Source organism: Aegilops tauschii, chromosome 2 (genome assembly GCF_002575655.3).
Source record: "Aegilops tauschii subsp. strangulata cultivar AL8/78 chromosome 2, Aet v6.0, whole genome shotgun sequence".
Lineage (NCBI taxonomy): Eukaryota > Viridiplantae > Streptophyta > Magnoliopsida > Poales > Poaceae > Aegilops > Aegilops tauschii.
The window spans coordinates 442,497,181-442,522,357 of NC_053036.3; positions in this window are offsets into that span (position 1 = coordinate 442,497,181).

Genomic DNA, 25,177 nt, shown 5'->3' on the forward strand with positions numbered 1-25,177 from the left:
TGACTGACTCTACCTTGGTAGGGTCCACTGCAATCCCTTCACCTGACACTACATGTCCAAGGAATCCGACTTCCTTGAGCCAAAACTCACACTTGCTGAACTTGGCATAAAGTTGATGTTCTCTGAGCTTCTCCAAAACTAAGCGCAGATGTTCAGCGTGTTCCTCCTCATTCTCGGAGAAAACCAATATGTCATCAATGAATACCACAACGAACTTATCCAAGAACTCCATGAACACCTTGTTCATCATGCTCATAAAATAAGCAGGGGCATTAGTCAAACCAAAGGACATGACTGTATACTCATAAAGCCCATACCTTGTGGTAAAAGCGGTCTTGGGTATATCCTTCTCACGGATCTTCAATTGGTGATAACCCGATCGAAGATCGATCTTGGAGAAAACACTAGCTCCTTCTAGCTGGTCAAACAAGTCATTGATCATCGGTAGGGGATACTTGTTCTTGATGGTCACCTCGTTCAAAGAGCGGTAATCCACACACATCCTCAAGGTTCCATCCTTCTTCTCCACTAAGAGTACTGGGGCTCCCCAAGGTGATGAACTCGGGCGAATATACCCTTTCTCTAGCAACTCCTTAATCTGTTTCTTGACTTCCTCCAAATCATTAGTGGGCATCCGATACGGCCTCTTGGAGATAGGTCCTGTACCTGGCAGCAGCTCAATCAAAAACTCAATCTCCCGATCTGGTGGCATACCCGGTAACTCCTCCGGAAATACATCGGGATAATCCTTCACCGCTGGTACTTCTTCCTGGACTACTCCCGTAAGAGAGTTCACCTGAGTCCTCTTAGGCTTAAGCCTAGATACATACTTGATCCTCTTCTTCTCTGGGGTGGTGAGAAAAATCGATCTACTAGCACAATCAATGTTCCCCTCATACTTGGACATCCAATCCATCCCTAGGATTACATCCAACCCTTGCGACTCTAGTATGATCATGTCTGTGGGAAAAACATGTCCCCCTATGTTCAAAGGCAACTGGAAACATCCCTGACTAGCCATAGACTCGGCTCCTGGGGAACTCACTAGATTGGGTGACTTAAGAGCTATGGTAGGCAACTTATGTTTATCCGCGAATCCCCTTGATATGAATGAATGTGATGCACTAGTGTAAAAAAGAATGAGTGATGGAAATGAATTAACCAAGAACTTACCAATCACTGCGTCAGGCTGCTCATAGACCTCCTCCACATTGACATGATTCACATGCCCCTTAGCGAAAGGATTAGGCTTCTTGCCTCCAGAATTCCCATTTCCATTCCCATTCTGCTGCTCGGGACACTCATTGAAGTAGTGCCATGTCTTCTTGCATTTGAAGCAAGTGATGTGACTCAGATCTTTCTTCATTGGTGTAGAAGAGTTGAAATGCTGTTGGTTGCCATTCCCTCCATTGCCATTTCCATGCTTGTGACCATGGTGGTTGTGTCCATTTCCTCCATGCTGAATGTGGCCTCCATGGTTATGATGATTCCCTCCAAACTTGCTAGTGCCTGATCCAGAACTTCCTGAGTACGGGCTGTAGCGGGGTTTCTGTTGAACTCTAGAGTTATACTTCCCATGACCGTACTTCCTCTTACGATTCTCCATCTGCTGTTGCTTGCCTTCGAGAATGGTAGCCTTATCAACCAGCTCCTGATAGTTCGCAAAGGTCGCCACAGTCAACTGAACTCCCAACTCATCGTTCAGTCCCTCCGGATACTTCTCTTGCTTGGCTGCATCAGTGGCCACGTCCTCTGGGGCATAACGGGCCAACTTACTGAACTCATCAACATACTGGGATACCGTGCGTCCTCCCTGGCGCAAGCTGAGGAACTCCTTCTTCTTCAGACTCATGGCTCCAGCTGAGACATGAGCAGTGCGGAACACCTGCTGGAACTGAGTCCAAGTCACACTCTCCAAGGGGTATGTGGTGGTGTAGTTCTCCCACCAAGCAGTGGCCGGGCCATCCAGCTGATGGGAGGCAAACTTCACCTTCTCAGCATCATTGCATCCTGCCGTTGCCAGCTCCCTTCCTATCTTGCGGAGCTAGTCATCTGCGACAATCGGCTCCGTGCTGCTGGAGAACACGGGTGGGTTCAGCCTTAGAAAATGGGTAAGACTGTCAACTCGGGGTGGCGGCGGTGGGTTGTTGTTGTTGTTGTTGTTCTCGTTCTGAATGAGCATCTGCATAAGAGCATTTTGTTGCTGGATCAATTGCGTGAGCTCCGGCGGAAAGTTGAATCCGGGATCACGTCTTGGAGGCATCTGATGGGTTTAGAGTGGATGAGGAGTTAGAATAGAATAAGGCCTAGTGAGTAAAATCACACTACCCATATGCACATGATAGCAATAAAACTTCAAATCACTCCAATTCAGTTCCAATCAAAGAGGTTCACAAGAACAATCAAACCTAAGGTAAGCCATGTCACAAGATCTGACAAGGTCTTACAAATGAAGTAAGACTAATCGGTAACGAAATCTAACTCTCATGGTGGTATAAAATCTAACTCTCATCGGACGAAGAGCAGTCAACCATGTTGATATCAGGTGTCCTTGCATCACTGTCTGTGTCGTCATCTCCAAGCTCATCATCCTGGTCCTTGTCCTGGCTGACGTAATCTCCATAAGAGTGATCCTCCTGGATGTTTTCTCCCTCATCCACCTTCTCCTCGGCTTCCTCAAGCTCAAGCTTCAGGTCGTCGATCTTCTCCTGTAGTGCGTCCAACTCTCCCTCATGCTCGATGCGAGCGTCCTGGAGTTCCTGCTCGAGATCGGCCTTGCGAGTAATGAGGTTCTTGATGACGATCATGTTGTCAGACAGCTCCAGCTCCATCATACGAATGTGATCCTCCATGTCCTGGATATGGGATGCTATCGTCTCCTCCTCCAGGGTACACACCACATCTCCATTTGTGTCGCGGCGTCCGTACATCACGAAGGAGGTCTTCTTGAGGTCCTCGTCATACTCCTCCAAAATGCGTCCGAGAGCAATGTGAGCAGCGATGCCCCTGCCCAAGCCCCATGTTGCAGTATCCACATGGAAATCAATGGGCTTGGTGCGGTTTTTGAGGATGCGTCTGGGGATGTGGGCATCAATCCTCCAACGCGTCTCCTCGGACAAGGTGGCAGTGAAAGTTCCAGTGAATGTGGGAAGCCCAATCTTCAGGTGCTTCACGATCTTCATCAGCTGCCATCCAAAGGGCATGGCCTCATCGGGCTGCTCGAACTCAGCAATTGCGGACGACATCTACATTTTGAAAGAGGGAAGAAATTAGTAATGAAGCAGAGAAGGTACGAGACCAAAGGATATATAGGGAAAGTGAAAAATATAGCTTTTTATCCTATGGCTTTTCCATTTTGTAGGGGTTGCGTCCTACAGTCAACGTGTGCTCTGATACCATCTTGTAGCGACCCGACTCGGTAAGAGTCGAAGTCTTTGTGCTTACCATGCTAGTCCCTGGATCGACTTGCTAGCACACACAGTACTCGATGAAATAACATAAATAACACACATCTCTTTATTACATCGATAGTCCAGGAGCAATACATTTATTACAAAATAGGGCATAGAGCCAATAAACAAATACTACGGAAGCAAAGTAGTAAATGAGTCCAACTCCACGAGCAAGGTTGAGTGTAACACATCGACCTATCGCACCTTAATCCTCGTCGGATATATCTGCAACGTGATAAGTTGCAGCCATATAGGTCAGTACATTGAATGTATTGGCAAGTCACAACATCAGTGTAAAGAACCTACTTGTACATGCAATTTGGCTGGTGGAAAGCTCTAAGTTTATTTTTTTGCATAAAGCTAGTTTTTCCCTATTAGGAAAGATGTTATTCTACTACTACACATTTGCATAGGATGAATTGGCAAACCCAACTCCATCCATTCCCAAGTTTCATTTAAACCCCAACTGTTTAATTAAAGGTGAGGAGATCTCCCAGCATTTTCACTACTAGATGCTCAAGTTGTCCGTAACCGGGGACACGGCTAATCGATTAGGTTGACACTCTGTAGAGGTTGCACACTTTTCCCCACAAGACTCGACCACCTCCATGATCGGAAGATCGAGACATAGTCTTTCGAAAATGTTCCCCCTTAACCCACGGATAGGCTGGTACACCTACATCATTCTACATCTGCTAGCCCATCCCGGAAGGGGGTCACACTAACTACTCAACTAACCCAGAGCCCATATTGGCTTGTGGCTGCACACGTAAGCTTCTAGACATGAGAATACGATTGATCTCTTTGAGCCTGAGCGGACGGTCCACTAGTGGTGCACCACCATGGATTTCCCATGCGTGCCCCACTGTACTTCGCCACCATTCCAACAAGTTTCCGCCCAGGTAGTTCATTAATTATCTTAGGTCCTATTTACTACATTGTCACTCATACTTTACAATGATCACTCCCCAATCCACGTCTACTTAGCGAAGCAACATAATGTAAAACGATGGCGACAACGTTATAAGGTTCAGACCTACCTCAATGAACTACTGGGTGAAAAGCATAGTCATGCGGCATCAATTCCTACCATGCAGTCCTACCACAAAGAACTAAGTGCATAATAAAAACATAGGTAATGAAACATGATCAAGATGCAACTTGCCTTGGTACTGCTGGTTGAGTTCTAAAGACTGGTAATATTCTGCTTCGCACTCCGGGCAATCAATCGCAAAGAAGATAAACAAACATAAGCAAACATTTCAGAGAACCAAGAAGACATGCAAAGCAAAAAGTCTCGGAAAAACCAAATGAACAAACAACACACTTAACTAGCACTGAAATATTCTAAGTGCAAAACCACATGGGCCTATGGTTCAAGAAGTGAGGTGAACTATAGTGCATACTAGTAAAAATATTAATGGACAGATTCTAGTGTGTGAAAATTATTGTGACAAAGGTCCAGGTGATAGGGTTTGGCTACGGTGACAAAGTGCAAAAAGAATCAACGTAATCGGAGCTTCGGTTTGAGAGATATGGCCATTTGAAGTTCGAATTCGAATCTGAATAAATTCAAATTTGAATTTGGCAAAATTTTATAAAAAGGATACCACTGGATATATCTAAACAATACGAAGACTTTGCCATTGGTTTCATCGAGTTTGGATCTACGGTTTAAAAATTATGGCTAATCTAAGTTCAGGGACTAATCTGCTAATTGCAGGGACTAAACAGAGAAGAAAACTATCGCAACCAAGTCCCTGGCCACGTGGCGGCTCCTGGCTGGCCGAGCAGCTTCCGCTGCGGAGGCTATATGGCGAACGGCTGGTAAATAGAAAAAAACAACGGCGACGACTAACTAAAGAAAAACCGATGCTCGGTTTAAATAAACCTGCACGGTCTAAGGGAACCGCGGTTAACCGCGTACCTCTTCGCAAAATAATAATAATAAAAAATGAACCTAATCTAATCTGGGCCGTCGGTGATAGAAAAAAACAACGGTGACGGCTAACTAAAGAAAAACCGACGCTCGGTTTAAATAAACCCACACGGTCTAAGGGAACCGCAGTTAACGGCAGACGGCGGCGCGGCGTTGGTGACGGAGGGGGCGGCGGTTGCGGTGGTCCTCGGCGACGGGAAAGAAGATGGGGTGGTGCGGCGCATCGAGGGCGTCACGAAGGTGGTGTCGGCGTTCGTGGGCAGCGTCAGGACGGGGCGAGGCGAAGACGGCGGGGCTCGGTGCTCCGGCGACTTCGGCGTCGACGGTGCGGCGGCTCCTACGGGACCTTGGGGCAAAAAACGTGTCGAATACATGCGCGTTATCGCGGGGATCCAATTGACAAAGGAAGGAGAGCTAGGGGGTGCCACAGACGATGAAATGGACGACGGAGTGGTGCGGCTCGGGTAAGATGCAAACGGTGGCAGCAAGCGGTAGGGGCGGTGTGGGAAGAAGCGGGACGACGAGGATGGAAGAGGGGGTCGTGGCCTTTATATAGGCGCGGCTAGGAGCTCTACGAAGCTGCGGATAAGCCTCATCCGCGAGGGAGCCGAGCGGCGGTTGCGAGAGTGCGGCGAGGATGTTTATCCCGCGCGGTGCGGGAGGTTGGGGACGGCCTGACGGGTGGGGCCCGCCTAGCAGCGGCAGCGAGAGGATGCGAGCGAGGGCGGGCGCGGGGCGGTCGACCGGGCGGGAGGCTTCGGGCGCGCGGGCGGCCTTGGGCCGAAAATGGCCGGTGGGCTGGCTGGCCTGGCGCGGCTGGCTGAGCGCGTGCGTCCCTGGGCCGAACTGGTTTCGGTCCAGGCGGGTGAGTGCGTGTGTGCGTGTTTTTTTAAACCGAACACTAAAGTGGCCCTAAATAATTCAAATGAATTAATAAAAACACCACAATAATTTCAAAATTAACTATACAATATTTAGAACCTAATGAACATTAACTTAAGCACATAACATTTTGAAAATAATTTCCTAATGCAATTAATGCACTTTTTGCAAATAAAATAAATACCAATAAACTCCAAAACTTCAAATAATATTCAACATAAAATTTCCCACTCTTTTATATTTTGAGGAAGTCATCTTATCCCCTCTCATTTGTTTTTCTCGAGTGGAAAAAATATTATTTAAATATTTCAAAAACTCCAAAATGCAAAGAAATATGATATGCATTGAATGATTCTAATAAGATCCAAATTTAATAAAAATTGGGATGTTACAATACAACTATACGCACACTTATCGTTTGCTTTACCTAGAACAAGTATGAAACTATTTTGCAAGAATAAAAGTAAGAGTACTTAGCGAGAATAAAACTACGAATAAATTGTGAGGTAATAAAAGTAGATAGCTTTTGTCAACAAGAAAGTCATTTGTCCCTAGGCAATCAATACAAGTACCGATAATCATTCTTGCAATTTTATATGAGGGAGAGGCATGAGCTGACATACTTTCTCTACTTGGATCATATGCACTTATGATTGGACCCCTAGCAAGCTTCCGCAAATACTAAAGATCATTAAGGTCGTGAAACTCAACAATAGCATTAAGTATCAAGTCCTCTTTATCCCATACGCAACAACCCACCTACTCAGGTTTAAGCTTCTGTCACTCTCGCAACCCACCATAAGCGAATCATGAACGTATTGAAACACCCTACAGTGGGCGCGCTTATGTTTGCGCGAGACGGAGGGCACCGTAGGACAGCACCATAAATAAAATATACAATCATACCAAACAAGATCACGATTAACCCATAGGACAAAACAGATCTAATCAAACATAATAGGATAGCCAAATGTCATTGGGAAATAATATATGGAGTTGAGCACCATGTTTAAGTAGAGATTACAGCGGGGAGAAGAGAGGTTACACCACTGCATAGAGGGGGAGAAAGTTGGTGTTGACGGTAGCAAGATTGTTGATGTAGATTGCCGTCAAGATCCTAGCCCCGGCAGGACTCCGATGCCATCGGGAGAGAGGGGGAGAGAGCCCCCTCCTCCTTCTTCTTCCTTGGCCTCCCCCTAGGTGGGGAGAGTTCCCCCTCTGGTCCATGGCCTCCATGGCGGTGGAGGGGCGAGAGCCCCTTCGAGATTGGGTCTGTCTCTCTGTTCCCTTCTATTTTGCGTTCCCCAGATCTGGACCTTCACAGTTTCTTAATTTCCTGGAGATCCCTAACTCCAATTGCGCTGAAATTTTGACACAATTTTTTTCCATAAATTATATTTCTTGTGCTAGAAGAAGGGCCCCACCCAACCTTCGAGGAGGGCACAAGATACCTGGGCACGCCAGGGGGTGCCCGGCGCGCCCTGGTGGGTTGTGGTCACTGTGGGGCCCCGTTTGCAGTGATTCCATCTCCGAAAAATCATAAATATTCCAAAATAATTATCTACAAATTTTTATCGCGTTTGGACTTTGTTTGATATGGATTTTCTGTGAAACAAAAAGCATGCAACAAACAGGACCTGACATTGGGCACTAGATCAATAGGTTAGTCCAAATAAATCATATAAAATGTTGCCAAAAGTGTATAAAAGTTGTATAATATTGGCATGTAACAATCAAAAATTATTGATACGGCGGAGACGTATCAGTGCTCGATGACAAAATATGATTTGGTAGACTAGTTCACTCTTCTTCAAAAGAGGTACGTCTTGTTGGAGGGACTTATTATTGAACACAGGAACAAAGCTCTCTCCAAACTATTCTCCTCAACATGAAGTTGATCATACATCAGTTATTTTTACTCATGGTAGATTCTTATCGGCAATCTCCAAACCTCCAATGGACTTGCTTCGCAAACCATAATGAATCTTAGTTGCCGAATACTTTGACTCAATGACAACAATTACTCTTCGTCACTCGAGGAGACGCGTAACTGTCTAGAAGAGTTGTAGCTCTAAAGAGTAACATGCACAAGACTCAACTCAGATCTACTGTGATGCTCAACCACTATCTAAGTTCGGCTCTTGATTTTCTATCAGTGGATTTAACTCAAATTTCTCAAAGGGCGTGCTAAGTCAATCTCCTCATAATCTTAAGTGGAACAGTCAATGAACAACGTTGGTGCTGTGTGGCTATATATAGCCACAACAATCCCAAAGGGGGAATGGCCAATTAGTACACACGGTCTAGCCAATAGCCAACTGACATGTTTCCAATGGTCAGATTTCAAGTGCAACCAACAACATTACTTGAGGAACAAGTAAAGTTGACTACTCGGTTTGATCATTTCTCTCGCGGCCCAGAAGATCAACATCTCTGGCTGACAAGTAAATGTCTTGAAGCACAAAAAAATTATCTAGATTCTTATAGGTAGGTTTTGGTTACGCATCACAAAAGATACATGTCTCGAAATGCTCATACCCCTATTAATAGGACAGTGGTCCTATGACTCAAGGAACAAAAAGAAACAACCAAACGAATGTTGGATCTTCACTTCGTCTTCATTCTTCTTGACTGCAGACTTTTTTTCTCGGACGTCTCATGTAGCAATTGCTTCACGTCAGCAATCTTTATAGGAGACATCTCCGACACACAATCTTCTCGATAACAAACTCACCGAGACATATCAATCTTCTCAGCACCATAGAAACTTTGTCTGTAGTTTATGACCAACTTCTTGAAAGACTATAGCGATCTTTTATAAACTCCACGGACTAATTCTCTCTATGTGCACTAGGAAACAAATTAGCCCCTCTCTATTTCTAACAACAATCTCCAAATTAAAAGTGGAAAGGAATTGCACCAAAAAAATTCCTCATATATCCCACCAACCCAAAGTTAGCCAATAACACCAGTAAATATCTATCTTACGATAATCACTTGTATTTTGCCATTTTGTAGTATTAAGTCCTCCACGTTCCCATCTGAGTATGCCAAGGAGGGACAACCGATTGGGTTTCCAGTTCATTGAGGAAAACAAAGAGACAATGCCACTTTATTCAAGCAGATTCATGGTATTTTTCAAGGCTTCCTGTGACCTCTGTGGCCTCATACTTATGATGAATTTCTTTTCATCAAAGAAGGATGAAATTATGCAAGCATTTGGGATGCTATTCAGGAAACCATTGGTTATACTTTCCTAATGGGAGGTCCACCTACCAAGCCACTCACCAACGAGGTAACATATGCTAGGATTTCATTGTTGTAGAATGAGGTGGCTCCGTTGGACACTAAGAATGCATTGCAGGGTAATAAACAAAACTAGCCCTCCAACATACCAAGAAAATCCGAAATGAGAACCCAGGTATGGTAGCAAACTATATCTTCTGCAGGGAAGAAGATCCCAGTCTTGAAGATCTCAGCAAGCTCTTTGATGAACTCTTGCATATGTCTGCGAGTGCATTAGACGTCGGTCACTACTTGCTTCCACCAATGTATTGCAATCCAATATGTTGGTCGCCCAAGTAACTGACATCTAATGTCCTCTCTAATGTGCAAGAGTTCATTGAAGAGCTTGTTTAGATCTTCATGACTAAGATCTTCTTCCTTGAAGAAGATATAGTTTGCTATAATACCTAAGTTCTTAGTTTGGACCTTGTTGATAAGTTGGGAGGGGGGATTTTCTACCTTACCCTACATCGCATTCTCATTGTCCAACAGAACCATCTCATTCTACAATAATGCAACCCTAACGTTCCTCGTCTCGTTGGCGAACGACTTGGTAGATGGGCCTCCAAGTAAGATAGCACAAACAATGGGTTTCACCAATGCTGTCCCAAATGTATGCATCTTGCTTTCATTCTTCCTCGATAAAAGGAAAATCTCAATTGCACCCATGAAGAAACCATGACTCTGATTGAAGAAAGTGGCATTGTGCTCTTTGTTTTCCTCAATGAAATGGACACTCAACCACTTCTCCCTCATTGGCATACGCAAGTGGACAACTAGGTGACTAACTACTACAAATGGGAAACTACAAGGATCAACCATGAGGTATATATTTTTTCGTGTGACTACAAAACTATGGGTTACTGGGATATGAGGAGATGAACTCCTCTTATATAGAAGACAAGTGCTAAACAATAAATATCGAGTTCACACCTTATCCCTTTGTTTTAGATTAAGTATGTTCTAAAATTACAACCATTTTTAATTGAATCGACTAAAAATCGCAAGTCTTTAATAATGAACTAAGACATGTAGTCAACAATCTTTCTCATTTGAGGATGAAATTATTTTTTGTCATATATTTCATATATTAGTACATACTAATTTAGAACAAGTATTTTCCTATCTTATAGTGTTGTTCGAACGTCACTGAGGGCACCACCATCACCTCCCCTACATTCACATTAGATCATGAACCGGTATGTTGCATTATAATCGCAACCTTCCGAATTTGATCCAACAGGTCAAGCCAGCCCCACCACCCCTTCTCTTTCACTATGTCTCTCTCACACACACACACACTACCACACGGGCCCCACACGTTAACTCCACCTTCAACCTTCGGCCTACTTGCTCGCACGTGCGACTCGGGGACACCCATGATTCCGACCTTCCCCACTTCACTAATGTGCAAGCCTGAGCCCCTCTAGCATCCCCTCTCTTGGTCCCTAGCTTGGGCGCCACCACTCTGCCGCTAGGCTGCTTGATTCCAAGCTTGAACCACTGCCTCTGCCGCCACCGCCACAGCACAATTCCGGCGAGCGTCCTGAGCCTATGTCATAACTTCTGCTTCCGTTTAATTTGCCTCAAACCCCTCTACCTATCTGATCCTCTCCCGCATTTAGGAGAACACCGAATCAAGCACTACGACGAGGACCCAAAGGTCAACAACGGCGTTGTCATTTTGTTCATTCACCACCAACAATAGAGGAAGAAGTCAACACCGCCAATGCCACCATAGTCTCCATTGTGTCATGTCGAAGCTCGTCGACCCTTCCTCATGTCCTAGCGACCATCAAAATTCAAGCACGTATGTGATCTCTCATAATAGTGGTTGGATGTCCCCCTAGTGTGAGAGTGATGTAACTTAGAAATAATTATTTCGCTTGATTAGAGAAGTAAGGTTTGTCAAACCATAAGGAGTTCTCCCCACAAACAAAGTCACTTGCATATGCACACACAACACAAACCAAACTTGTCCCCAACACATCAAGAAGGTTGTCAAGCTTCTTGTCGTGCTAGTTACAAGATTAAATTGCACGAGATAATGATAATTGTTAGAAAGGTAAAACGGTACATCAAAAAATATTAATTGTAATAAATATTTCAGTAATGGAGAATAAACTTAGAGGGCCATAGGTTCACTAGTGGCATCTCTCTCAAGCGTACAAGTGTGGTGTGGTGAACATATTATAGTTGGACAGTGATTAAATTGCAATATTTGTATTTATGACTATAATCATTCTTGGTATAATCTCATATAGGAACTACGTATGTGATAAGTAGACCATTATTCAACTGCATCTGCCACTAATACTCCACTGTAAGACGGCTATCTTGCATGCATCTGCCACAAATAGAAGAATTTGTTGCCTTTAAGGGTGCTTATGAAACTGAATCTTTGTTTGAAAAGTATGAAGATTGTGATGACATTCTATACAGATCTGAAAATTATGCTATACTTAAATATTTCTATGAGAACTATAAATACAATGCCGACATTGAGATAGTCTCCATTGTCCAAGAATAGACTAGTATTTTGCAGGAATCTATGGAAGAAGAAATTGATGAAACTATGAGCTCATTAGATGAAAAAGATGAAGAGGAGAGTGAAGAACCGAAGGAGGAAGAGAGTATTAGCTACCCATGCCCACCTTCTAATAAGAGTAACTCTTCAACTCATACATTTTTTAATTTCCTTCGTGCTTACCGAAGGATGAATGCTATGATCCCTTGGATTCATTTGAAATATCCATTTTTGATGAACTTGATGCCTGCTATGCTTGTGGCCATGATGCCAATTTGAATTATGATTATGGAGATGAACTTGCTAGACTTCCTTAAATTAAGAATGAATTTTTTGATATTGCACCCACACTTGATAGTCCAATTATCCTTTTGAATTCTCCTAACTACACTATATTTGGAGAAGTTTGCTCTTATTCAGGATTATATTGATGGGTTGCATTTTACTATTGCGCATGATGATTTTGATGAATATAATATGCATGTGCTTGCTGCTCCTATTTGAAATTATTATGAGATAGGAACTACATCTCCGCCTCTCTGTGTTTCCAATACAATAAAATTGCAAGAAACTGTTTATACAATGCATTGGCCTTTACTTGATGAGCATGAATTGTTCTTTTATGATGTGTTGATGCATAGGAAGAGAGTTAGACTCAGTTGTTCTATGATATATGTTGCTTTGTGCTCACTAATGAATTATAAATCATTCTTAATTAAATTTGGCTTTGATATACCATGGGATCTGGGTGGATCAATTACTTGAGCATTATATGCCTAGCTTAATGGCTTTAAAGAAAGCGCTGCCTCGGAGACAACCCAGAAGTTTAGAGAGTCACTTTATTATGTTTTGTGTTTTTAAAAAGTTTAAAAACAAAAAATATAGAGGGGAAGCTAATTTTTTTCAAAAAGAGAAGCGATTGGAAAGTTATGCATTGAAGAAGTGAGGGTCGACCTTGAACACTTGTGTTAATGCTCACGGAAACAGTGTACAGTTTTTTACGGAAGTTTCTCACAAAACTAATTAACCTCGTGTATGAATCCATTTTATTATAAAAATAATGTTCAAGATTTACCTTTAGGGCGTTTAAATTGCTGATTTGGTGTGTGTTGTGCAAAAACAGAAACTTTCGCTGTAGTGCATGAATTTACATTTTTTTTACTGGCATGTCAAAACTTTCTGAAACTTTTTACACAATACTTCTATGCAAATTGTTTATCACGTCCTAATTTTTTGGAATTTTTGGAGTTTCAGATTGTCCTCCTTTCACAAATTGTTGTTATAGTTTCTTTATTTGCTTATGTCTGAAATCTTTGTCGGTACAATGAACACTAGCATTAGTTGACAAGACTTATACACGGGCATGCTAACAATAGTGTGCCCAACATTAATACAAAGCAAGGCCAAGACCAGAGAAGCCGCTCTTCGTGAGATCAAGGAGCGCATCAAGAATATCTAGACACCAAGATGTCACTACGGGAAAGCCTCCCTTGCCGAGTAGGAGGGTCCGGCAGGGTCGAGGCTGCCCCGAAAGCAGACCCAAGTTTACCCCGAGCCCGTTGATGGAGGCATATGTAGAGGAAGTGAGAAAGTTGGAAGAGAACTTTGATGGATTACAAACATAGTACGTGCCACGCACGGAAAATAGCATTCTTGATCATTTATCAAAGTGCGCGGCCCAAAAGCTCCCTGTGGAACCAGGAACTTTTGTCCTCCAACTAACTCAGCCTTCAGTATCCCCTTCAATGATGGCCAGAAAAAGTAGGAAGTTGGACTCCGGCGAATATCTCCCGGCAGGACTTCCCGAAGCCGCTGGTGGAGAGGCTGCCGAGAACCACTCCACTTCGGTTGGTGAGCAGCACTCTCCCACGGAACCACGAGTTCTTACGGTCGAGGTGAGCGCTCCCATGAACGAGGAGGTGCCATTAGTCCTTGTTGTTGAGCCCCAGGCTCCCACTTTGGCACGACACATAGTCCACTACCTTCAAACAGGAGAACTTCCCGAAGAGCAAGAAGCTAAAAGAATAGCCCAATGGTGTAGTATGTACCAGTTTGTCGATGACACTCTATACAGAAGAAGGCCAAACAGTGTGAAATTGAAATGCATTTGCTGGGAAGAGGGGCTGGAACTGCTAGCAGAGATACACAAGGGCATGTGCTCTTGTTTTGGACTCTAATTTACATGATTTGAATGAAACTAACCCGGACTGACGCTGTTTTTAGCATAACTACCATGGTGTTGTTTTTGTGTAGAAATAAAAGTTCTCGAAATGGAACAAAACTTTTTGCAGAATTATGTTGGAATAAATAAAATATACTGGAACGAAGACCCACTGGAGGGGGGCAGGTTGCCCATAAGACACCAGGGCGCGCCACCCCCCTGTGGCGCGCCCTGGTGGGTGGTGTGGCCTTGAGGCCCCACTGACCCTAATTCCGACGCTATAAAATCCTATTTTTGGAAAAAAATAGGAGAGGAAGTTTCATCGCGTTTTACGATACGGAGCCGCTGTCACCTCCTGTTCTTCATCGGGAGGCCAGATCTCGAGCCCGTTTGGGGCTCTGGAGGGGGGAATCTTCGGTCTTCGTCATCATCAACCCTCCTTCATCACCAATTCTATTATGCTCCCCACTGGGAGTGAGTAATTCCTTTGTAGGCTCGCTGGTCGGTGAGGAGTTGGATGAGATTCATCATGTAATTGAGTTAGTTTTGTTAGGGCTTGATCCCTAGTATCCACTATGTTCTAAGATTGATGTTTCTAGGACTTAACCATGCTTAATACTTGACACTAGGGCCCGAGTGTCATTATTTCAGATCTGAACCGTTTATGCTTTCACCATTATATCTATGTCCTAGATCCGATCTTGCAAGTCAGCACTGATTATGTGTTATGATCCATAAACCCCGAGGTGAGAACAATTGGGATACTTTCCAGTGATGACCATAGTTTGAGAAGTTCATGTATTCACTATGTATTAATGCTTTGTTCCGATTCTCTATTAAAAGGAGGCCTTAATATCCCTTAGTTTCCTTATGGACCCTGCTGCCACGGGAGGGTAGGTCAAAAGATGTCATGCAAGTTCTTTGCCATAAGCACATATGACTATTTACGGAATACATGCCTACATTATATTTATGAACTAGCGCTAGTTCTGTGTCGCTCTAGGTTATGACTTTTATATGATGAATATTATCCAACGAGTTCACAGATCCAATGCCTACGAGTTTTCCACATATTTTTCTTGCTAAGTTACTATTGCTATTGCTACTGTTACAACTGCTACAAAATTGTTACTATTGTTACCGTTACTACTGCTATCGTCACCACTACTATCAAACTATCATATTACTGTGCTAATCATCACTTTGATGTAGATATTAAATCTCCAGGTGTGGTTGAATTGACAACTCAAATGCTAATACTTGCAAATATTCTTTGGCTCCCTTGTGTAGAATCTATAAATTTGGGCTGAATACTCTACCCTCAAAAACTATTGTGATGCCCTATACTTGTGGGTTATTAGGTGGCTTGCCGCGGGGCTACTCGGGTTGATGCGAGACGTCCGATCTACCTGGACGGCTCGCATCTATGCGACCCGGCTTGCAGGTCCATGATGGGTGGACCGCTCACTGCGCCTGAGGCCATAGTTATTAGGTGGTGTCGGAAGCGTCTACCCCCACCCACGACAGTCTGGCCGGGCCCATCTGCTGGCATATTGGGGGTAAGGGGTGAATTTAACATATATTGTTCAATAATTTTCTTCTACATAAGAGGGGTCCATCTTTTAGGAACAAGAGTATATCTACCAGAGGGTTGAATGGTATATTTAAAAAATACTTCAAAATTTGAAATCTTTGAGTATAGCACATCAAAAATTAAATCTAAGCCGGAACAAAACTTCTAAAGATTAACACACTAGAAGATAAACTAGATAGTGTGAAAGGTTAGAAAAAACTTTATCTGCAGGAGATGATAATATTTATGGTATAGTACCATAGTTCTTTGAGCACAAATATAGTGACAAGGAAAAGGAAATAGAGGTATATCCGAATTGATGATATTGCTCATGAGAAACAATATACTCAGCACAGAAACAAAACATACATATTATTGAGAGAAGTTTATTTGTGACAGACTAAGTTGGATAATTAAGTAGCACCATATAAACAACAAACAACCAAACTACCATAAGAACAAAAAACATAAATGTGCTCCACAACATAGTCACCGTACAGATAGATTAGCTCGAGAGATAACCACAAGAACTTGTATCAAAGAATAACACAGGATACACAAATCAGCTGAGAAAGAAAAAAGGCAGCCAGGTGCATGTAGCTCCTGCTTGCACAGGGTATGGGGAAGGGTCCCACCGCTTTGGGTCTATTGTACTCAGCCAAGAAAGATACAGAAGATAAATACGGACAAAGAAGTAACCAGTGGTGCTCAATGATAACAAATGATTTGGTAGACTAGTTCACTCTTCTACAAAAGAGGTACATCTGGTTGGAGGGACTTGTTATTGAGCACATGAACAAATCTCTCTCCAAACTATTCTCCTCAACATGACATTGCTCAGACATCAGTTGTTGTTACTCATGGTTGATTCTTCTCGGCAATCTCCAAACCTTCAACGGACTTGCTTCGCAAACCACAATGAATCTTAGTTGCCGAAGACATTAACTCGGTGACGAAAATTACTCTTCATCACTCGAGCAGACACCTAACTGTCTAGAAGAGTTGCAGCTCTAAAGAGTAATAGGCACAAGAATCAACTCAGATCTACTGTGATGCTCAACCTAAGTTTCAGCTCTTGATTTTCTATCGGTGGATTTAACTCAAATTTCTCGGAGGGCGTGCTCAGTCAATCTTCTCATAATCTTCAGTGGAATAGCCAATGAACAACGTTGGTGCTGGGTGGCTATATATAGCCACAAAAATCCCAAAGGGGGAATGGCCAATTAATACACGTAGTCTAGCCAATAGCCAACTGACATGTTTCCAACGGTCAGATTTCAAGTGCAACCGATAACTTTACTTGAGGAGCAAGTAAATTTGACTCCTCGGTTTGATCATTTCTCTCGCGGCATAGAAGATCAACATCTCAGGCTGACAAGTAAATGTCTCGTAGCACAAAAAAATTCTCTAGATTCTCATAGGTAGGTTTTGGTGAAGCATCACAAAAGATACAGGTCTCGAAATACTCATACCCCTATTAATAGGACAGTGGTCCTATGACTCAAGGAAGAAAAAGAAACAACCAAACGAATGTTGGATCTTCACTTCGTCTTCATTCTTCTTGACTGCAGTCTTTTTTTCCCGGACGTCTCACGTAGCACTTGCTTTCACGTCAGCAATCTTTTTAGGAGCCATCTCCAACACACAATCTTCTCAATAACAAACTCGTCGAGACATATCAATCTTCTCTACACCGTAGAAACTTTGTCTGTAGTTTATGGCAAACTGCTCGAAAGACTATAGCGATCTTTTCGAAACTCCAGGGACTGATTATCTCTGTGTGCAAGGCGGGTTCCCCTTTCCGAACTCCAGGATTGTCTTTGAACGTATCGACGTGTCGGGACCTGTAACACACACACCGTACACAACCGCAGAGAGAAGATAATTTTGCACGAGTCCAATGCGCTGACAACTTTTTTGTAATCATGACATCACATCTGTCCGGTCATAATTTTGAACCGTTTTTTGTCTGCCGCTCCACGTTTTGAGACGCGGTTGCCATTGGCACGTCTTGTCAAAGCAGAGATCGTGTCCCCTTATTGCGGGATTCTCATCAATACGGGCGTGGGTAACCCAACCGTACCATTTACATAGTCCTTGGGAATAGGCGAGTTTTGAGGCGAGTGGGGAGGCGTTCAATATTCACTGCCTTTATAAGGGGATAAGGATTCCCCCTTCTTCTCCCACGCCTTCTCTCTTCCTACGCCCCTCCAATCTTGAGCTCTAGCGCCCAAGCTCCAGCTTTCCCCGCCCGAGAAAGCACCCCAACCATGTCCGGATCCGGAGCTGGGGGCAAGTGGATGGCCTCCTCCGTTAAGAAGAGAGATATTGAGGAGCTCTGAGAGGCCGGATACCTGGCCAAGGAGATCGTTCACCGACTCCCGGCCAAGGGACAGATCATCCCCACCCCCAAGCCTCATGAGAGGGTGGTGTTCCTTGCACATTTCGTCTGCGGGCTGAGATTCCCTGTCCACCTGTTTGTCCGTGGAGTGATGTTTTACTATGGGCTGGACTTCCACGATCTTTCCACTGACTCCCAGCCAAGGGACAGATCATCCCCACCCCAAGCCTCATGAGAGGGTGGTGTTCCTTGCACATTTTGTCTGCGGGCTGGGATTCCCTCTCCACCCGTTTATCCATGGACTGATGTTTTACTATGGGCTGGACTTCCACGATCTTTCCCCCAACTTCATCCTCAACATCTCAGCATTTATAGTCGTATGCGAGGCCTTTCTCCGCATCCCGCCTCACTTCGGCCTGTGGCTGAGACCTTCGACATGAAGCCGAAGGTGGTGAGTGGCAAGCAAGCAGAGTGCGGAGGTGCCATGGTGGGCAAGATGCCCAACATCACCTGGCTTGAAGGCTCCTTTGTGGAGGCGGTGAAGGGGTGGCAATCGGGGTGGTTCTACATCACCGAGCCGCACGATACCAACTGGGCAGCAGCCCCCGAATTCCGATCAGGAGTTCCGATGCGGCTCACCTCCTGGCAAGAGAAGGGCCTGACCTGGGGATCTTCGAACGAGCTGACTGGGCTCCAAACGTGCATCCAGAACATGATAACCAGGAAGATCAAACTTTTTAATGTGATCCAGGTTATGCTCATTCGCCGGATCCTTCCTTGCCAACGTCGGACCTGCTATTTGTGGGAGTTCGATCCGGCCAAGCACCAGAGGCTGCTAGAGCTCTTCGGCACGACGCACGAAGACATCTGGAAAGTGCTCTTCAAGGCCGGCGAGACACCACCACCCATGACCGAGGATAGTGGGCTTATCTTAAAGCGCCAGGCTAATTCGGTAAGCTCTTTCATGTTTTCAAGGTGTAGCCTTTACTGGCATATTTTGAGGGAGGAGTCTAAGCCTTCCTATCAATTTCTTTTAGGCCTGGACCGACATAGCGGGGCGGATTAATTGTCTAGCTCCTGGCGAAGATGCTATTTCCGGCGCCTTATGATGTGCCGGAGAAGAAGGCCAAGAAGACGGCCAAAGGGACCAGGAGTGGCCTTCGCCGAAAGGGTGCTTCGGACATGTCGTCCGAAGACGAGACTGACTCTTCGACCGCCGAAGACGACAGCAAGGAGGAGGAAGAAGGCGGCTCTCCCCTTGAGCGGGGAAGGAGAAAAAGGGGGGCCTCCATGAATCTGGAGGTGAAGGCGCCCAAGAAGGGGAAGGGCTACCTTGCAGATAACTCCGCATGGGATGTTGATAGCAGTCCGGAGCGAATGCCCCGGACCAAGCCTCGGGCCGCCTCGTAAGTCCCAAAAACCTTATGCATATCCAAATACCTGGCCTTTCCTCTTTATAATATGTTTAAATTATGCCATTGCAGTCCGACCCGCGACGGCTCCCCGCGATCCTCGACAGAGGGTTCACTGGACTCAAAGGAGATGGCTAGCATGTCTCCGCCGCCCGCTCACAATGTATCGCCCAAGGGTGATGACGAGGTGGTGTCCCAAAGGACCTTCCCAGACCGGGGGAGGTTCCGGAGATCGTCAGGGTGGCTCACCAAGATGACTCCTCGGCCGCCGGACACATGGGGGAAAAAGCCCCCATGGGGACTGGCGATGGGGGCCAAGTTCCATTCGGCCCTCAGCCGGATACCATTCCGGAGACCTACATGGCTCCGGAGTCCAGCGAACGGCCCTCCCCGAAAGGAGGGGGTGTGCCTGTTCTGCCGGTGACCTCTGTCCAACCAGAGGCACTGGATAATCTGCTAGAAGCGCTGCGAGGCGCCTCCATTGTGGATGAACACCGCGCCCTTATGGGTACGGTGATCGAAAAGGTTCATTCTGCCAAAAGTGGACTGACCGAGGCCTGTGCTAGCCTTTTAACAGGCTTTGAGGTAATAATCATAGAAAGAATATCACAGAGTAGACAGTAGCCCCAGATGCTCTGTTCGGTGTTCGGAAAGAAAAAGCTGAACAGAGGATCAAAACAATTTTTGTAGGAGTCTAACATAATATGTCTATGTGAACAAGCAGGCGTCGCTGCTGGCTGCTGCCACTCATTCTGCGGAGGTCTCCCGCCTGAAGCAGAGCCTGGAGCGGACCAACGAAGAGCTCGGCCTCGTAAAGAATCAGATGGAGGACAGCCGAGGTATGCAGTAACCTGCACATATATTTTTGGAAGAATGAATGTGTCATAAGGACTAAAGCGTCATGAACTTTGTTAGGGGCCACGACCGAGGTGGCGGCCCTCAAGAAGGCGTTAGCCGAGGCCAAGGACAAAGCGGCCAAGGAGCGCGCCGCACGCGAGTAGCACGAGGCCCGGGTCGACGAGGTCCGGCAAGAGCTCCAGGACGCCGTCAAGAAGTATGAGTCATTGGAGCAAGATTCTAAGACGCAAGTGTCCGAACTTGCGAAGGCCCGCCAGAGCGCATGAGATGCCCGGGCCGAAGCCCAGAGTGCCCTCCAGGAAATCCAGGCGGCCAAGAATATCACGGCGGGTAAGGCTTTCATTATGCAAAGCAAGTCTGTGAAGGGAACGTTCCTTGTGCTTACACGAACTTGGAGCTCTGTAGGGGTGTTTACGGATTTGCCGCGCAGCATATCAGATGCTGCTGAGTTCTATCGAGATGAAGAAGGGAGTTCTTCAGAGAAACTGTTCTGGTCTCAATACCTCGGACCAGAACATCCGGTACCCTTCAGCTACCAGCTAAAACAGCTGGTCGAGCTGCACAAGGCGGCCGAGCTAGCCATGAAGGACCTAATAGTCCGGCTATGGCCCGCCGATCCTATGCCCAGCAGCTACTTCGGGCTTGTGAAGCGGCTTGTTAGTGCCTGTCCGCGGCTTGAAGTCATAAAGCGGTCGGTCTGAATTGAAGGTGAACGGATGGCCTTCGCCCGCGTCAAGATGCACTGGGCCAAGATGGATGCCAAGAAGATGATGACTGAAGGGCCGCCTGAGGGCAAGGAGCACCGTCGACCCGATCTATATTTTGATGGTGTCCTGGAGGGATCCCGCCTTGTGGCGGAGCAATGTGCGAAGGATGTTATATTGCCATGGAAACATTCATGTTATCCTGTCTTGTAATATAAAACAAGGTCATTATGTAATATAATGCTTGTGACTTAAAATTTTACCTCTTGTGCGGCCGTTTATGTAATCTGAGGGTTAACCAGTCGTCGGCTTCTGCCCCCACAAAGATACTACGGGGGTGTTCGGGATAAATCTAAACACTCTTTACTCCACATGCTGGTCCTTAAAGGAGGTGTTTAGCACAACGAACAAGGCAATAAGACTATACGGCTTTTATCGCCCTCATGTAGCCATAGGGGTCTGACAATAAGAATCTTGGCGAAGCCCCTGGTATTCGTAAGACCGAGCTAGGGGCGCTATACACGCCTGACCGGATAAAACCCGATTCCTCGCATAAAGCAGAAAAAATCTCTAAGGATTTGAAACCTCTCGAACAGCTGACCAGCTCTCGCTGCATCATGACAGTCAGTTTTGGGCTTTCTCTACTAAGGTGCTCGTCCGGAAGAACCGGGACACAATCACAGTAGTTCTCCCTTAACTACCCTAGCCGATATAGCAGAACGTAAGGTAGTAAGCACAGGAGCCGGGCAACCCAACTATTGACCAAAGACATGATTCGGAGCCGATGCATATAATGCTATAAGTTCGGGGTGCCGATCCGTACTATAAAACGTGTTCAGACTTTATTGCCGTACTGCGGGGCATGATGAAGCCCCTCGCGAAGTGACACGTACCAGAGTGTACGGGTTCGATGAGTAATAAATAAAGGCATGGAGAAAATCAAGTAATAAGCTGCTGGTACCATTTATTTACCATTGTGATGTGACTAATACGTCGAGGCGTACTTGTACAAGAAATGCGATAAGCAAGTAAGGCTATTTAACATGCCATGACCAAGAGCGAGTTGCGTGCGGGTATGTAAAACAGGTATAGAAATCGTTAGCAGAAACCACCTGGGGATTCCCTTGTACGCCGAAGCTCCTTGCCTACTTGGTGTTTTTATCCTTTGACAGGATCGGTGGTCGGGCGGTCGAAGAAGGCCTATGTAAAATAAACCTGGAAAAGGAAAAAGGAGACAGTATATGTGTGTCCGGGATCGGTCGAGCCGAACTGTGGACCGCAAGCTATCTGTGCCTTCGTCGATGCCCATGGGATTTCTAGTGCGTAGATATGTACGCGTGGTACAAATGCCACTGCCAGATTGGGGCTGGGACGGAGGCCAAATTGCTAATCGAGCTCTTGACGAGCCGAGCTATCCTGTTGCAGCGTAGCCAGACCTTCTTAACGGTGTCTAGGGGCTCGGCAGCCGGATTACGGTTCTGCTTGAGAAGGCAATTATGTACTTCTGCTTCTAGGGTGGCTGTGTGCTCCTTTGTACGGAGGGAGCGTTCCGTGTTTCCGTTAACCATGATGACACCGCGTGGACCGGGCATCTTGAGCTTAAGATAGGCATGGTGCGCCACTGCATTGAATCGAGCGAATGTGGTTCGTCCGAGCAATGCATGATAGCCGCTGCGAAGGGGGAAGTTATCCGGGGATCCGAAGACAACTTCTAGTGTGATTGAGCCCGTACAGCGGGCCTCTACGCCTGGTATGACTCCCTTAAAGGTAGTCCTTGTAGGTTTGATCCGTGATGGGTTAATGCCCATTTTGCGTACTGTGTCCTGATAGAGCAGATTGAGGCTGCTGCCACCATCCATGAGGACTCGCGTTAGGTGAAATCCGTCGATGATTGGGTCTACGACTAGTGCGACTGAATCGCCATGACGGATACTGGTCGGGTGGTCCCGACGATCAAAGGTGATCGGAAATGACGACCATGGATTGAATTTTGGGGCGACTGGCTCTATCGCGTAAACGTCCCTTAATTTACATTTGCGCTCCCTTTTGGGGATGTGTGTAACATATATCATGTTTACTGTTTTCACTTGAGGGGGAAACTTCTTCCGCCCCCCTGTGGTTGGCTGCAGGGGCTCCTCGTCATCGTCCTTGCTCTGTGATTCCTTTTCCTTATCCTCAGCGTTTAACTTGCCGGCTTGCTTAAAAACCCAGCAATCTCTGTTGGTATGATTGGCTGGTTTGTGCGGGGTGCCATGAATTTGGCACGGACGGTCTAGTATGCGGTCCATGCTAGATGGTCCCTGATTGTTTCTTTGATACAGCTTTTTTCGCTGACCGGACTTGGAGCCGCTGAATCCGGCCTTTACAGCGGTTTCATCGGTGTTGTCACCATTGCTTCGACGTTTGTGTCTGCTGCGTCGGGGCTTGCTGTTGCTGTATTTGGCCTCGGAGGGGCCTGCCTTGCTGGACGTATTTTTACTACGAGCCAGCCAGCTGTCCTCACCCGCACAAAAGCGGGTCATGAGGGCCGTGAGGGCGGCCATAGATTTTGGTTTTTCTTGGCCGAGGTGGCGGGCGAGCCATTCGTCGCGGAGGCTATGCTTAAAGGCCGCTAGGGCTTCTGCATCCGGACAATCGACGATCTAGTTCTTTTTAGTTAGGAACCTAGTCCTGAATTTCCTGGCTGACTCCCCGGGCTGTTGAATCATGTGACTTAAGTCATCGGCGTCTGGCGGCCAGACGTATGTACCTTGGAAGTTGTCCAGAAAGACTTCTTCCAAGTCCTCCCAGCTGTCGATGGAATTTTCAGGCAGGCTGTTTAACCATTGCCGAGCTGGCCCTTTGAATTTTAGTGGGAGGTATTTGATAGCATGGAGGTCATCTCCACTGGCCATGTTGGAGAATAAAATCCTCGATCCATACCGCGGGATCGGTTGTTCCGTCGTATGATTCAATATTGACGGGATTGAACCCTTCAGGGAATTCATGGTCCATTACTTCATCGGTGAAGCAAAGAGGGTGTGCGGCGCCTCTATATCGGGCCGCGTCGCGACGTAGCTCCGATGGAGTCCGTCTATGGTTATCGGCTCGAGCGTGACTAGGTTTGTCACGTCCGAATAGGTAGCCGTCGTCGCGTGTCGAGGCACGTCCTCGTGATCCGTTGATTGATCTTGTATGTCCTGCTTTACTACCCAGGGTTTGCTGAAGGTCGTATGTATGACCCCGAACTGTCTTGTCTCTATTTTTCCGTGGCGGCGGGGCGGGCTGCTCGGCTTGAATTGCCGCTCTATCCCGACCACGAGGTGGTCGATCCGCCGCACTATCCTAACCACGTGGTTGTCGATCGGCCGCATTACGCGAGGGAGGTACGGGCTCCGACGCCTCTTCATCGAACTGGGGTAGCTGCCTTCGCTTTGGATAACTCTTGGCTGGGCATCTGAGGCCGTATTCTTCGGCTGCCAGGACATCAGTCCATCTGCCGACGAGCAGATCTTGGTCAGCTTGAAGGTGCTGCTGTTTCTTTTTCATGCTACTTGCCATTGGTATTAGCTGGTGCTTGAAGCGCTCCTGCTCGAGAGGTTCCTCGGGCACAATGAAATCTTCATTGCCGAGGCTTTCCTCATCCTCGGGGAGCGGACAGTAACTACCGTCCTCCGAGTCGTTGGGTCTGGCCCGTTCGTCGGGGCTAGCTTGCCCGTTTTCTTGCTCCTCCTGTTCGGATGTTACCTTAGCAAGGTCTTTATTGTTTTCGGCTTCGTCCGGAGTATTATCTTCACCAGTGCCAGCATTGCTGTCTTTTGAGCGACGTGACTTGGAGCGGCGCCGAGGACGCCGGCGTTTTTGCCATGTCTCAGGAGGTTTATTCTCGACTGGATTTTCTTTCTCATCGTCGTTGGATGTTTTGGGTGTGTCCACCATGTACACATCGTACGAAGAAGTGGTCGTCCAGCATACAGTGTACAGTGGATTCTGGCCTTGCTCCTCATCGGCATCGTCGTCCATACCGTTGATGTTTTCGGAGTCGTAATCAAGCGTGTCGGTTA